Below are 12,189 nucleotides of genomic sequence, written 5' to 3'. Positions count from 1 at the left end.
TTTGAAATTTAATTTTTTTCTTAATAGAAGTATGATGGTTAAATGGAGATGAACAGAGAGAAGACCGGAAGGCTTTTATAGAGCTATCTCTCCATAGAGACTCAAGTAAAAGTAAGAAAAGAAGACTTGAAGGTGACCTGGAGATGGCACAGAAGCAACAACATTGGATTTAAAAGGCCACCAGGTTCCAGGTGCTACCATGATGATGACCAGACTTCCCTGGACAGACCACCCCACCAATGTGTTCTGGAGCTCCGCTTCCCCAGAACCCTTCCCTACTAGGGAAAGACAGAGACAGGCTTGGTGTATGGATCGACCTGTCACTGCCCATATTCAGTGGAGAAGCAATTACAGAAGCCAGACCTTCCACCTTCTACATCCCACAATGACCTTGGGTCCATACTCACAGAGGGATAAAGAATAGGAAAGATATAAGGGGAGTGGAGGGGATACGGAGAGCTGGTGGTGGGAATTGTGTAGCGTTGTACCCCTCTTATCCTATGGTTTTGTCAATATTTCCTTTTTATAAATAAAACAATAAAAGAAAGAAAGAAAGAGAGAAGGACTGGGTCTGATTTTCAAGGTCAAACTGGGATTCAAATCTTTTCACAATTAGATCCCAATTCCCCCGTCCCTGTTTTATATCTTCCGTTGTCTTATACATATTTTATGATATAGATGAACTGATCAGCTAGCTGTTTTTCCAATCAGTCCTCCTCCCTAAAGATTAAGATTCTCATAGTCTGGGATTAAACACAATGCTTCCTCTATTGTCCTGTCTTCCTAGATGGTGAGTGAATGAGAAAATGAATGAATGTGTGACTAAATGGATTCTGTTCCCTCTACCCAAAATGTCTTTAGTATATAAACACTACCCACATTTTCTGACCCATCTCAAATGACACCCTGTACAAAGCCTTCATCTACTCCGTTCTTCTTGTCATTCTGTCTTCTGTCAGGGCATAATTCTATGTATCAGATTTACTTATAGTCATTATAGTCCTCATATCAAACATTTTTTTGCAGAGAGGATAGTTTTGAGACTTTGAAATTTATCTTAGCTGCTACTTACCTGGCAGGGAAGATATCTTGGTCAGGAAGGTAGTTTTCCCAGGCCGAGGCTTATCCATTGCACTCAGGATGTGCTAATCCCCAGATGTGGAAAACTGCATAATTTGTGCTGATAAAGGATTGCATTTGTTCTCGCCCCTGAAAAAAAAAAAAATCAAAACTTGATCGTAGCTGTATTTTAATAATTATTCTTGAAATTAAGTAGGTGTGTGCTATTTTCCTCTCTCTCTCTTTCTCTCTCTCTGTCTCTCTCTGTCTCTCTCTCTCTTTCTTTCTTTACAAGTATTCTTTATCTCATTATGTCCTGTAACTTGGGAGCTTTGAGATGCAGATTTCTCATCTATGAAATAGGATAATAAAATTACAAGATTTATTTCCAGGTTAAGGTTCTAAGGATCTGGTCACAAGACTTATTTTAGTTAAGAGACCTAGAAAGAAGGCTTTTCTTTTAATTTCAAAACATCATTTTAAATATTTTAGTTTAATTTAAAACATCATGAGTTTGTGGCATCCTGCATTGCCCGTGTTTTCATTTTATTATAGATCCCTAAGAAAAGTATCTATGGGGGACTTGTAAGGTAGGTTACCTTTGCCATGCAGGTTGCTTACATTTGAGCCTCTCTATACCACATGAAAACACTAGGCACTGAAAAAAAAAAATCAGCCTAGAGCTTTGAAGCCCCACTGAATGATGATCAAAAGGGGAAAAAAAAAGAAAGAAAAAGGTAGAAAATTACTTTTTTTTGCTGCTTCACTTTCTGATAATTTGTTTGTCAATTATTAGGAACTAAGTAGCCCTAATCAAATTAATCACAACAATCACACTCTTTCTCCCATGAAGTCCTTAGAGGCCTTATATACTTGACTTGATCTTTCCAAATAATAGAGGAAAACACTAAAGTTCTGGGAAAAAGACTACTTTGATCTCATAACAAATTGGATAAGAAATTCCAGTGAAGAATCTTTTTTTCTTTTTAATTATTAAGCAAAACAAACCACAGGATTCATCAGCTTCCTTTTCCTGATGACATAACATGCTGATTTTTTAAAGTATTTATTTTCCCTTTTTTGTTGCCCTTGTTTTTTTTTTGTTGTAGTTATTATTGTTGTTGTTATTGATGTGATCATTGTTGGATAGGACTTAGAGAAATGGAGAGAGGAGAGGAAGACAGAGAGGGGGAGAGAAAGACAGACACCTGCAGACCTGCTTCACCACCTGTGAAGCGACTCCCCTGCAGGTGGGGAGCCGGGGGCTCGAACCAGGATCCTTATGCTGGTCCTTGCTCTTTGTGCCACGTGCGCTAAACCCGCTGCGCTACCACCAAACTCCCCACATGCTGATTTCTTCTTTTTTTTTTTTTAGTCATTTTTATTTTGAAGGTTAAAAATAACTCTTTGGAAGTTAGTAGCAAACCACAGGTGTCTAAAACTTGTGAGTCAAACACCACCACTACCCCCCTCCCCCAACTCACACACACATCCCTAGTGGGGGATTTTTTTCTGCGTAAGAAAAGTACAGTGAGATGGAGTCTGGGAGCATAGTCAAGTACCAAGTGAAAACCTGAGCAATAAATGGGAAGAGCAGTAGGATATGTCTGAAGGTTCTTGGAATGCTCATGGTATCTCAGGCCACATTTGTATCCTTTGTAACTTCACAAGGGAATTCCCAGAAGCCGGATATTTTCTTTCCTTGACAAGTGTCTCCCATTAAAGAGCAACAAAGGAAAATGTTTGAAATATCAAGAGTGTGATATTTTAAAAGAATTAACTCAGTCCCTTGCTCTTTTGAGCTAAATAGGTCACAACTCTCTACCAGGAAAAACATTTGTCTGTCAGTTTGTATCACGTTAGGACTCCAAGGGCACTGCTAGCAACATCATATATTTATTTGAGGCTTACTGATGAAATAGATGGATTTTCTTCCCACCCTTATTTATTCTTCTTCTTCTTGTCTTTTTTTATTGTTTTAGTTCTAGTACCTTTTATTGTTCCCCATGGTAGATGACCCTTAAGGGAAGGTCGATATCGGTGTTGATATATGTTGACATTAATCATGTCCAGGGAAGATAAAGAGTCTTGTATGAAATTCATACAGCACACTGAAGAAAACCCAGTGTTATTAGTACAGATTCTCTATCTCTCTCTCCCTCTCTCCCTCTCTCCCTCTCTCCCTCTCTCCCTCTCCCTCTCCCTCTCTTTCTCCTGGCTTATCACTGGGGCTCAGCGCCTGCACTACGAATCCACTGCTCCTGTGGCCATTTTTTTTTTCAATTTTTTGTTGATAGGACGGAGAGAAATTGTGCTAGAGTGAGATTTCTGAGACTGGAGAGATAGCATAATGGTTATGTAAACAACTTTCATGCCTGAGGTTCTGAGCTCCCAGGTTCAATCCCAAGCACCACCATAAGCCAGAGCTGAGCAGGACTCTAGTACAAACCAAGCAAACACTCAGGACCTCATACTCGAGAGTAAAGCACATTACCCATTGTGCTACCTCCCTGCCACTTCCATAATTCCTATATAATAAATATCATTATCTCAACTGCCTACCTCTCCCATTTTTTGTTGTTCTTTTGGCTTTTTTGTTCGTTTTGTTTGTTTGTTTGTTTGTTTTGCCTCTAGGGTTATGGCTGGGGCTTGGTGCCCGCACTAAGAATCTACTGCTCCTCGAGACGTTTTTTCCGCATTTTTGTTGCCCTTGTTGTTGTTGTTATTATTGTTATTGCTGTTGTTATTGGATAGGACAGAGAGGAATTGAAAGAGGAGGGGAAAACAAAGAGGGGGGAAGAGACACCTGCAGACCTGCTTCACTGCCTGTGAAATGATCCCCCTGCAGGTGGGGAGCCCGGGTTCGAACCGGAATCCTTACTCAGGTCCTTGCATTTTGCGCCATGTGCGTTTAACCCGCTGCTACCACCGGACCCCCTTAACCCTCGTTTTGTTTTTTATCACAGAAAAAATGAAGGAGATGAAAGAGAACACAAAACCAAAGCATCCTTTAATGTTATGAGGGCCAGACTTGAACCTGGGTTACACCCTTGGCAAAAACACTTTATTCAAGTAAGGTATTTTACCAACCTGCCTCTCCCTTTTTTACCTCCCAGGCAAAGCATGAGAAAGTGCAAAAGCGATATGAATCAACTAACAAATGAAAATAATAATCGCATTTAGCACAGCACAAAATCACTTTATCGTTTGCAGAAAATGATGAAGTTATTATGAAAGGGTGAGCGGATGTGTAAGGGCTTGACCTGAGGAGAACCATCTTGCCCCCCGCCACGGCACCCCATAGTGACCCTGCTAGTATCTGTCAGTTCCAGGAAAAGTTCATGCCCACTAGAGTTCCACTTCACTTAAGAAAGAGGAAGTAGTAGGAGAGTTCTGAAATTCATTAGAGTGCTAAAATTAACATCATATATAAGCTTCTGTACCCTGCTTGCTTGGGCAGTCGTGGTTTTTACCTATATAACCAGCTGTGTAACAAAAGTCTGGGCTGCTCTGTCTCTGAACAGCTCGATTGCTGTGAGACAGCCCCAGGCTGGGAAATAAAGACTCTACTAATTAGACTTTGGTCTCCAGTTGTCTTCCTTGTTGTGACCCCACAACAGATGTACTAACAACAGAAAATCCCAATAATCCTCATATTCCTAGGACCCTATCTATTTACTTTTTGAGCCTATTTCTTTTCTTTTTTTCTTTCTTTTTGCATCCGGAGTTATTGCTGGGGCTCGGTGCCTGCACCATGAATCCACTGCTCCTGGAGGCCCCCTTTTTTTTTCCTTTTCGTCCCCTTTTGTTGCCTTTGTTGTTGTAGCCTTGTTGTGGTTACTGTTGTTGTTGATGTCGTTCATTGTTAGATAGGACAGAGAGAAATGGAGAGAGGAGGGGAAGACAGAGAGGGGGAGAGAAAGATAGACACCTGCAGACCTGCTTCACCGCCTGTGAAGCGACTCCTCTGCAGGTGGGGAGAGTCGGGGGCTCGAACCCGGGTCCTTACACCGCAGGTCCTTGTGCTTTGCGCCATCTGCGCTTAACCTGCTGCGCTAACGCCCAGCCCCCCTTGAGCCTATTTCTACACTTCATAAAAATGAAGTAGGTCATGATAACTACACGGACACAGGGAGAAATAGGATCTGAATCCAGACCCTTGGTTTCTACCCGTCTGATTCTAACACTACATTCTACTTCCTGTCACAGCTAATAATAAATGAATAAAATAAAAATTATAATTTTTTTATATATAATTATAAAATTATAAATAAATAAATGAAATTTCAGAGATTAGGTTATCTTTTTTTCAGTAGATTAATGATAGAAATCATAGAGTGCTTATATAAAAAATAGCAGACTATATTAGAAATAGCAGTATACTGAACCTATAGACTAAACCAAGAGGTCATCTTAACATAGTTGTGTTTCTTTTTTTTAACCTGAGCACTACTCAGCTCTGCCTTATGGCATTGAGGGGGGAGGGTTTGAACTGGTACCTCAGAGCCTCAGGTATCAGAGTCTGTTTGCATAACCATTATGCTGTCTACCCCCACCCCTAAGAGGTCATTTCAAACCATACTCTTGATCTTGCACCTTAGTCCTTGACTAAAAGATGTTACCTAAAGCTTTAACATGAATAATTAAAGTGATAAGTTAAAAAAAAAAAACCTACAACTAGTAACGCAATATGAGATGGTACACATAATGACCAACAACCTTCTATAACTACATATTTATTATTTTTCCACAAAAATGGTAATTTTTATGACGCTTGTAACTGCAAGTTAAAGGATTTTTGTTTCCTAAAAAAAAAAAAAAAAAAAAAAGTTACGTCTATAATGTACGCTTTCTAAGAATTTAGCCCATGCTACTTTTAGCAAAAAGAAAAAAATTGAAAAAACACAGTAGTTTGGAGCAAATCTTATGATATCTGCTGTGTAGTGAAAGCTTCAAACACTCCACTATTTTCAATGATAATAAATCAACTCAGATTGAGACGAATATTTATTATATTTGGAATTAACAATAATAAAACCAGATAGTGCTTTCTGTAATATTCAGAGTAGAGTTTAATGGAAATAAAATGATCCTGTGAAGTTTGATTTTCTACTTAATACAATGTCATATTTTTGGAACCAAGGTTTCTCTTAAGATTACATTACTTGAAAAGTTGAAATAAAACTGCATTCAAGTGTAAATCAGGCTATTTTTCCTGGAGCTAATGTCACCACCGTGGCCTAGTTTTACCTCTGTAGGTTTTTAAAAAAATGCACTTAGTAACAGTCTGCTTAAATTAAAAAAAAAGAAGAGAGGCATTTTTTTTTCTGCCTAAGTCTGAAAACAAACTCAATCGCAATAAGAAAGAACTTCTGCACATTGGTGATTTCCTTTCAAGCAGGAGGACATCATTTCTTACATCAACTACATTCTTCAGCCTTACAGAGTGAAAAAAAAAAAAAATCAAGACTGTAGAATTTTAGCCAAATGACAGCTAACCCACAACCACCCTTGTAATGTTAAAGGACAAATACATGTATGTCTCCATTTTGTTTTTTCCTGGGAGCCTTAAAAAAAAAAAAATCTGGGAGTGGAAGCAGTAGTACAAGGATCAGCATAAGAATCCTGGTTGGAGCCCTTGGCTCCCCACCTGCAGGGGAGTCTCTTCACAGGTGGTGAAGTAGGTCTGCAGGTGTCTATCTTTCTCTCCCCACTCTGTCTTCCCCTCCTCTCTCCATTTCTCTCTGTCCTATCCAACAATGACAACAACAATAATAATAACTACAACAATAAAACAACAAGAGAAACAAAAGGGAATAAATGAATAGCAAAAAAAAATTTAAAAAAAATTTTTTATAATCTGAAAATAGAGATCATCACAGTTGAAAGAAGGAAGGTCTTAACTCCCTTTGGTGTTTAGCAGTCTCCACAGAACAGAAAGCATTCATTGGGTAATTTACTGAGACATTGCACTAGGCAAAATTGGGACAGAAAGACCAACCTCAGACAGTAGTAGCTACTCAGTTCCTGAAACAACATACCTGGGCTATATTTGGAAATGTCTGTGTAGACAAAACAATGTTCACTTGGAGTGAAGATTGTCAAGAGGAGAGAGCACAATGGGCATGATCCAGTTTCACTGTCTATAGTGATCAGATTAAGTGAATAATTGCCCATTATTTTCTTTGAGGTGCAGAGCTCAAGGCCAGTGTATTTACTTTCAAAATAAAATGAAGAATCAGGGATGTCAGCTTCTCCGTAATATGCTTCCTTCTCCAACTCCAATTCAGTGCTGTTTTTTTTTGTTTTTTTTAACCATATAAATTGAGATGACATTAGTGAGAGCTATGCCTGGGTCCCAGATTGAATTGATTTATTCCATTTTTTTTAAAAAGTGTTATGAATGGTATGCAGTATGGCGGGTGGGGGCAGATGTAGGAGGGGGATGTGGCAGTGATGGAAACATACAAGTTGAAATGGTAAATTCATACCAATGAAAAAATATAAGTAATTGGTTTGTTTTGAAACAAATCATTTCTATGTGAGTAATGCCAGAAAAGCACCAATTTTATATTTCATTTGAAAACTATTGGGGCCATGCAAGTGGCATACTGGTTGAGTGCATATGTTACAGAGAGCAAGGACCCAGGTTTGAGCCTCCCATTCCCACCTGCATGGGGAGAGCTTCATGAGTGGTGAAGCAGGGCTGTGGGTGTCTCACGCCCTCTCTTCTACCCCATTCCCTCTAAATTTCTTGCTGTCTATATCCAACAAATAAAGATAATAAAAAATTAAAAGTAATATAAAACTATCTCTGTACTTCTCAGTTCAACTGCTATTGAAATGTGTGCCTATCTTTTCACCTCACTTCCAAAATTCTTAGAAGACTTCAACATGAATAACTGGATATTTCAGCCCCTTTTAGCATGGCTTCCATTTTTGCCCACTGGTCCCTCTGCCACTATGTCAAGGTTCTCCTCAAATAAAACACTGCCCATGATGGGCTTCTGTGTGAAAACCCTCAAAAGGCATCCTATTACCTACAGTGGAGAAGAAATAATCTTTTCTGTGGGTTGTTTTTTTTTTTTTGTTTTGGTATTTCTTTATTAGGGGATTAATGTTTTACATTAGACAGTAAATACAATAGTTTGTACAAGCATAACATTTCTCAGTTTTCCACATAACAATACAAACACCACTAGGTCCTCTGTCATCCTATTTGGACACCCCCCCACACACACACACACACACCCACTCCAGAGTCTTTTACTTTGGTGCAATACATCAACTCAGTTCAGGTTCTATTTGTGTTTTCTCTTCTGATCTTGTTTTTCAACTTCTTTCTGAAAGTGAGATCATCCCGTATTCATCCTTCTGTTTCTGACTTATTTCACTTAACATGATTTCTTCAAGCACCATCCAAGATGGGCTGAAAATGGTGAAGTCACCATTTTTAATAGCTGAGTAGTATTCCATTGTGTATATATACCACAACTTGCTCAGTCATTCATCTGTAATTGGATACTTGGGTTGCTTCCAGGTTTGGACTATTACAAATTGTGCTGCTAAGAACATAGACATACACAAATCTTTTTGGATGTGTGTGTTGGGTTCCTTAGGATATATGCCCAAGAGAGGAATAGCGAGATCATAGGGTAGGTCTATTTCTAGCCTTCTGAGAGTTCTCCAGACTGATCTCCACAGGGGTTGGATCAATTTACAGTTCCACCAGCAGTACAGGAGGGTTCCTTTGACCCCACAACCTCTCCAGCATTTGTTGCTGCTATTATTTCTGATGTATGACATTCTCACAGGAGTGAAGTAGTGTCTCATTGTTGTCTTTATTTGCATATTTCTGACAAAAACTTGGAGCATTTTTTCAAGTGTTTCTCAGCCTTTTGGATCTCTTCTGTGGTGAATATTATGTCCTCTCCCAATTTTTGGATGGAGCCATTTGTTTTCTTCATGTTGAGTTTGGCAAGCTCTTTATATATTTTGGTTATTAAACTCTTGTCTGACGTATGGCATGTAAAGATCTTCTCCCATTCTGTGAGGGGTCTCTTGGTTTGGGAATTGGTTTCTTTTACTGTGCAGAAGCTTTATGATTTGATGAAGTCCCATAGGTTTATAAATGCCTTTATACATGATTTGTTTCACTGAAGATGCCTTTAAAATTTATGTGGAAAAAGGTTCTGCCAATATTTTTCTCTTAAGTATTTGATAGTTTCTGGTCTAACATCCAAGTCCTTGATCCACTTGGAATTTACTTTTGTGTTGGTGAAATATAGTGGTTCAGTTTCATTCTTCTGCATGTTTCAACCCATTTTTTACCAACAACATTTGTTGAAGAGAATCTGCTTTCCCCCATTTAACAGTCTGGGCACCTTTGTGAAAGATCAGATGTCCATAGGTGTGGGGGCTCACTTCTGGGCTCTCAATTCTATTCCACTGGTCAGTATGTCTATTCATGTTCCAGGATCAAGCAGTTTTGATTACAATGGCCATATAACACAATTTGAGATCTGGGAGTGTGATGCCTCTAGTTCTGTTCTTTCTTCTCAAGATTGTTTTGTCAATTCTAGGCCTTTTCTGGTTCCATATAACCATTTGTAGCATTTGTTCTATTCTCCTAAAAAATGTGTTTGAGATCTTGATGGAGATAATATTAAATTTGTATATGGCTCTGGGTAGTATATTCATTTTGATGATGTTAATTCTTCCAACCATGAACATGGATTATCTTTCAGCTTCTTTGTGTATTTTTCTATTTCTTTGAGTAGTGACTTATATTTTTCAGTATACAAGTCTTTCACTTCTTTGGTTAGGGTTATTCCTAGATATTTTATTGTTTTTGTTGCTATAGTAAAAGGAATTGATTTCTGGATTTCAACTTCTTCTTAGTGTTTGCATAGAGGAATGCCACTGACTTTTGAATGTTAATTTTGTAGCCTGATGATTTCCAAAAGCTTCTTGCTGGATTCCTTAGGTTTTTCTATGTATACTATCATGTTATCTGCAAATAGGTAGAGTTTGACTTCTTCTCTTCCAATCTGTATCCCTTAATTCCTTGCTCCTGCCTGATTGCTATGGCAAGAACTTCCAATACTATGTTGAATAGTAATGGTGATAGTGGACAGCCTTATCTGAGGGGAAATGCTTCATTTTTCACCATTGAGTATGATGTTGGCTGTAGGTTTGTTATATATAGACTCCACCATCTTGAATTTTCCATTTATTCCCATTTTTATAGTGTTTTGCTTATAAAGGGATGTTGGATTTTGTCAAAGGCTTTCTCTGCATCTATGGATATGACCATGTGGTTTCTGGTCTTGCTTTTATTGATGTGGTGAATCATATTGATTGATTTATGTATATTAAACCAACCTTGCATGCCTGGGATAAACCCCACTTGGTCATGATGACAATCTTTTTAATATACTGCTGTATCTGGTTGGGTAGAATTTTGTTCAATATTTTAGCATCTATGTCCATCAGAGATATTTTTCTGTAATTTTCTTTTTTGGTTGTGTACCTGTCTGCTTTTGTTATCAGAGTGATGTTGGCTATAGAAGCTGAAAGGGGTATTCCTATATCTTCAATCTTCTGGAAGACTTTTTTTTTTTTAATATTTATTCCCTTTTGTTGCCTTTGTTGCTTTATTGTGGTAATAACAACAAAGTAAATTGTTGTTGTTGCTGATGTTGTCATTGTTGGATAGGACAGAGAGAAATGGAGAGAGGAGGGAAAGATGGAGAGAGGGAGAGAAAGATAGACAGCTGTAGACCTGCTTCACCGCCTGTAAAGTGGGTCCACTGCAGGTGGGGAGCCAGGGGCTCAAACCGAGATCCTTACCCTGGTCCTTCTGCTTTGCACCACTTGTGCTTAACCCACTGTGCTATGTCTCGACTCCCTACTGTTTAAATTTCTTTGGCTGTGATGGGCCTGTTCATATTATCTAGTTCCTCTTTATTTAATTTTGGAAGTTCATAGGTATCTAGGAATTCGTCCATTTATTCCTGGTTCTCTAGCTGGGTGGCATGTAGTTGTTCATAGAAGCCTCGCATGATATGTTCAATTTCTGAGGTATCTGTTGTGATATTTTCTTTTTCATTTATGATCTGATTTATTTGGGTCTTCTTCCTTTTTTGTTTTGTGAGTCTGGCTAAAGGTTTATCAATTTTTTTCACTCTTTTGAAGAACCAACATTTAATTTCGTTGATCTTTTACATGATTTTCTTATTTTCAATGCTATTTCTGCCCTAACTTTAGTTATTTATGTCCTTCTGGTTGCTTTAGGGTTCCTTTGTTCTTCTACTTCTAGGACTTTAAGGTGTGCAATCAGGTTATTTATTTGTGCTTTTTCTTGTTTCCCAATGTGTGCTTATATGGCTTTGAACTTCCCTCTCAGTACTGCTTTAGTTGTGTCCCAAATATTTTGATAGCTTGTGTCTTCATTTTCATTGACCCTTCTAAATATTTTGATTTCTTCCTTTATTTCCTCTTTGACCCAGTAGTTGTTAAGTAGTATACTGTTGAGCTTCCACATTTGGGACTATTACTAATCTTTTGTTTATTGTTAAGTGTTATTTCTTCTTGTTGGTTTAACCATTCTATATAGTATGTTATGAGGTCCCTATCTCAGCACTTTTCAAATTACTGATCACTCTTGCCTGGATTGACCTGTGTCTAAGTAAGATACTTAAAGACTTCACAATTGTGGAAATTAACAGTTGTTTCAATATTATTTCAATCCCTGAGTTTGAGCACAGAGGTTGTTAAAAACTTTCTTTGTTCTTTTTCTTCCCTATAGGCTATTGGAGCCTGATGACTTTAAACTATAAGTAGGCTTCTTAGCTTAATCACTCACTCCTGACCAAGAGATAAAGCAGGGTGGGGGAGAGATAGCACAGTGGTTATGCAAAGAGACTCTTACAGCCCAAGGATCCAGGCTTAATTCAGCTTCTCTGCCAAGCCAGGCAGCACTGCTGGGCCCTGTGAGTTTCTAAACAAGTCCCGTTTATAGTCTGTAGATTCCTTAAGCAATTGTTCAGCATGTTCTCATCAGAAGAACAATGTGGAAAAGCTCCCACTATACAGCTCCACTGCTAGACCACTGAAGTGTAGCTCTTG

General features: G+C 38.4%; 1 pseudogene; it reads left to right on the top strand.

Moving 5' to 3' along the window:
• Window positions 1-1,064: 1,064 nt before the first annotated feature.
• LOC132542153 (U1 spliceosomal RNA) lies at window positions 1,065-1,212 on the top strand (annotated as a pseudogene).
• Window positions 1,213-12,189: the final 10,977 nt, after the last annotated feature.

Source organism: Erinaceus europaeus, chromosome 12 (assembly GCF_950295315.1).
Source record: "Erinaceus europaeus chromosome 12, mEriEur2.1, whole genome shotgun sequence".
Lineage (NCBI taxonomy): Eukaryota > Metazoa > Chordata > Mammalia > Eulipotyphla > Erinaceidae > Erinaceus > Erinaceus europaeus.
The sequence above is the reverse complement of the archived record's forward strand: the minus strand, read 5'-3'. Positions and strand labels throughout refer to the sequence as shown.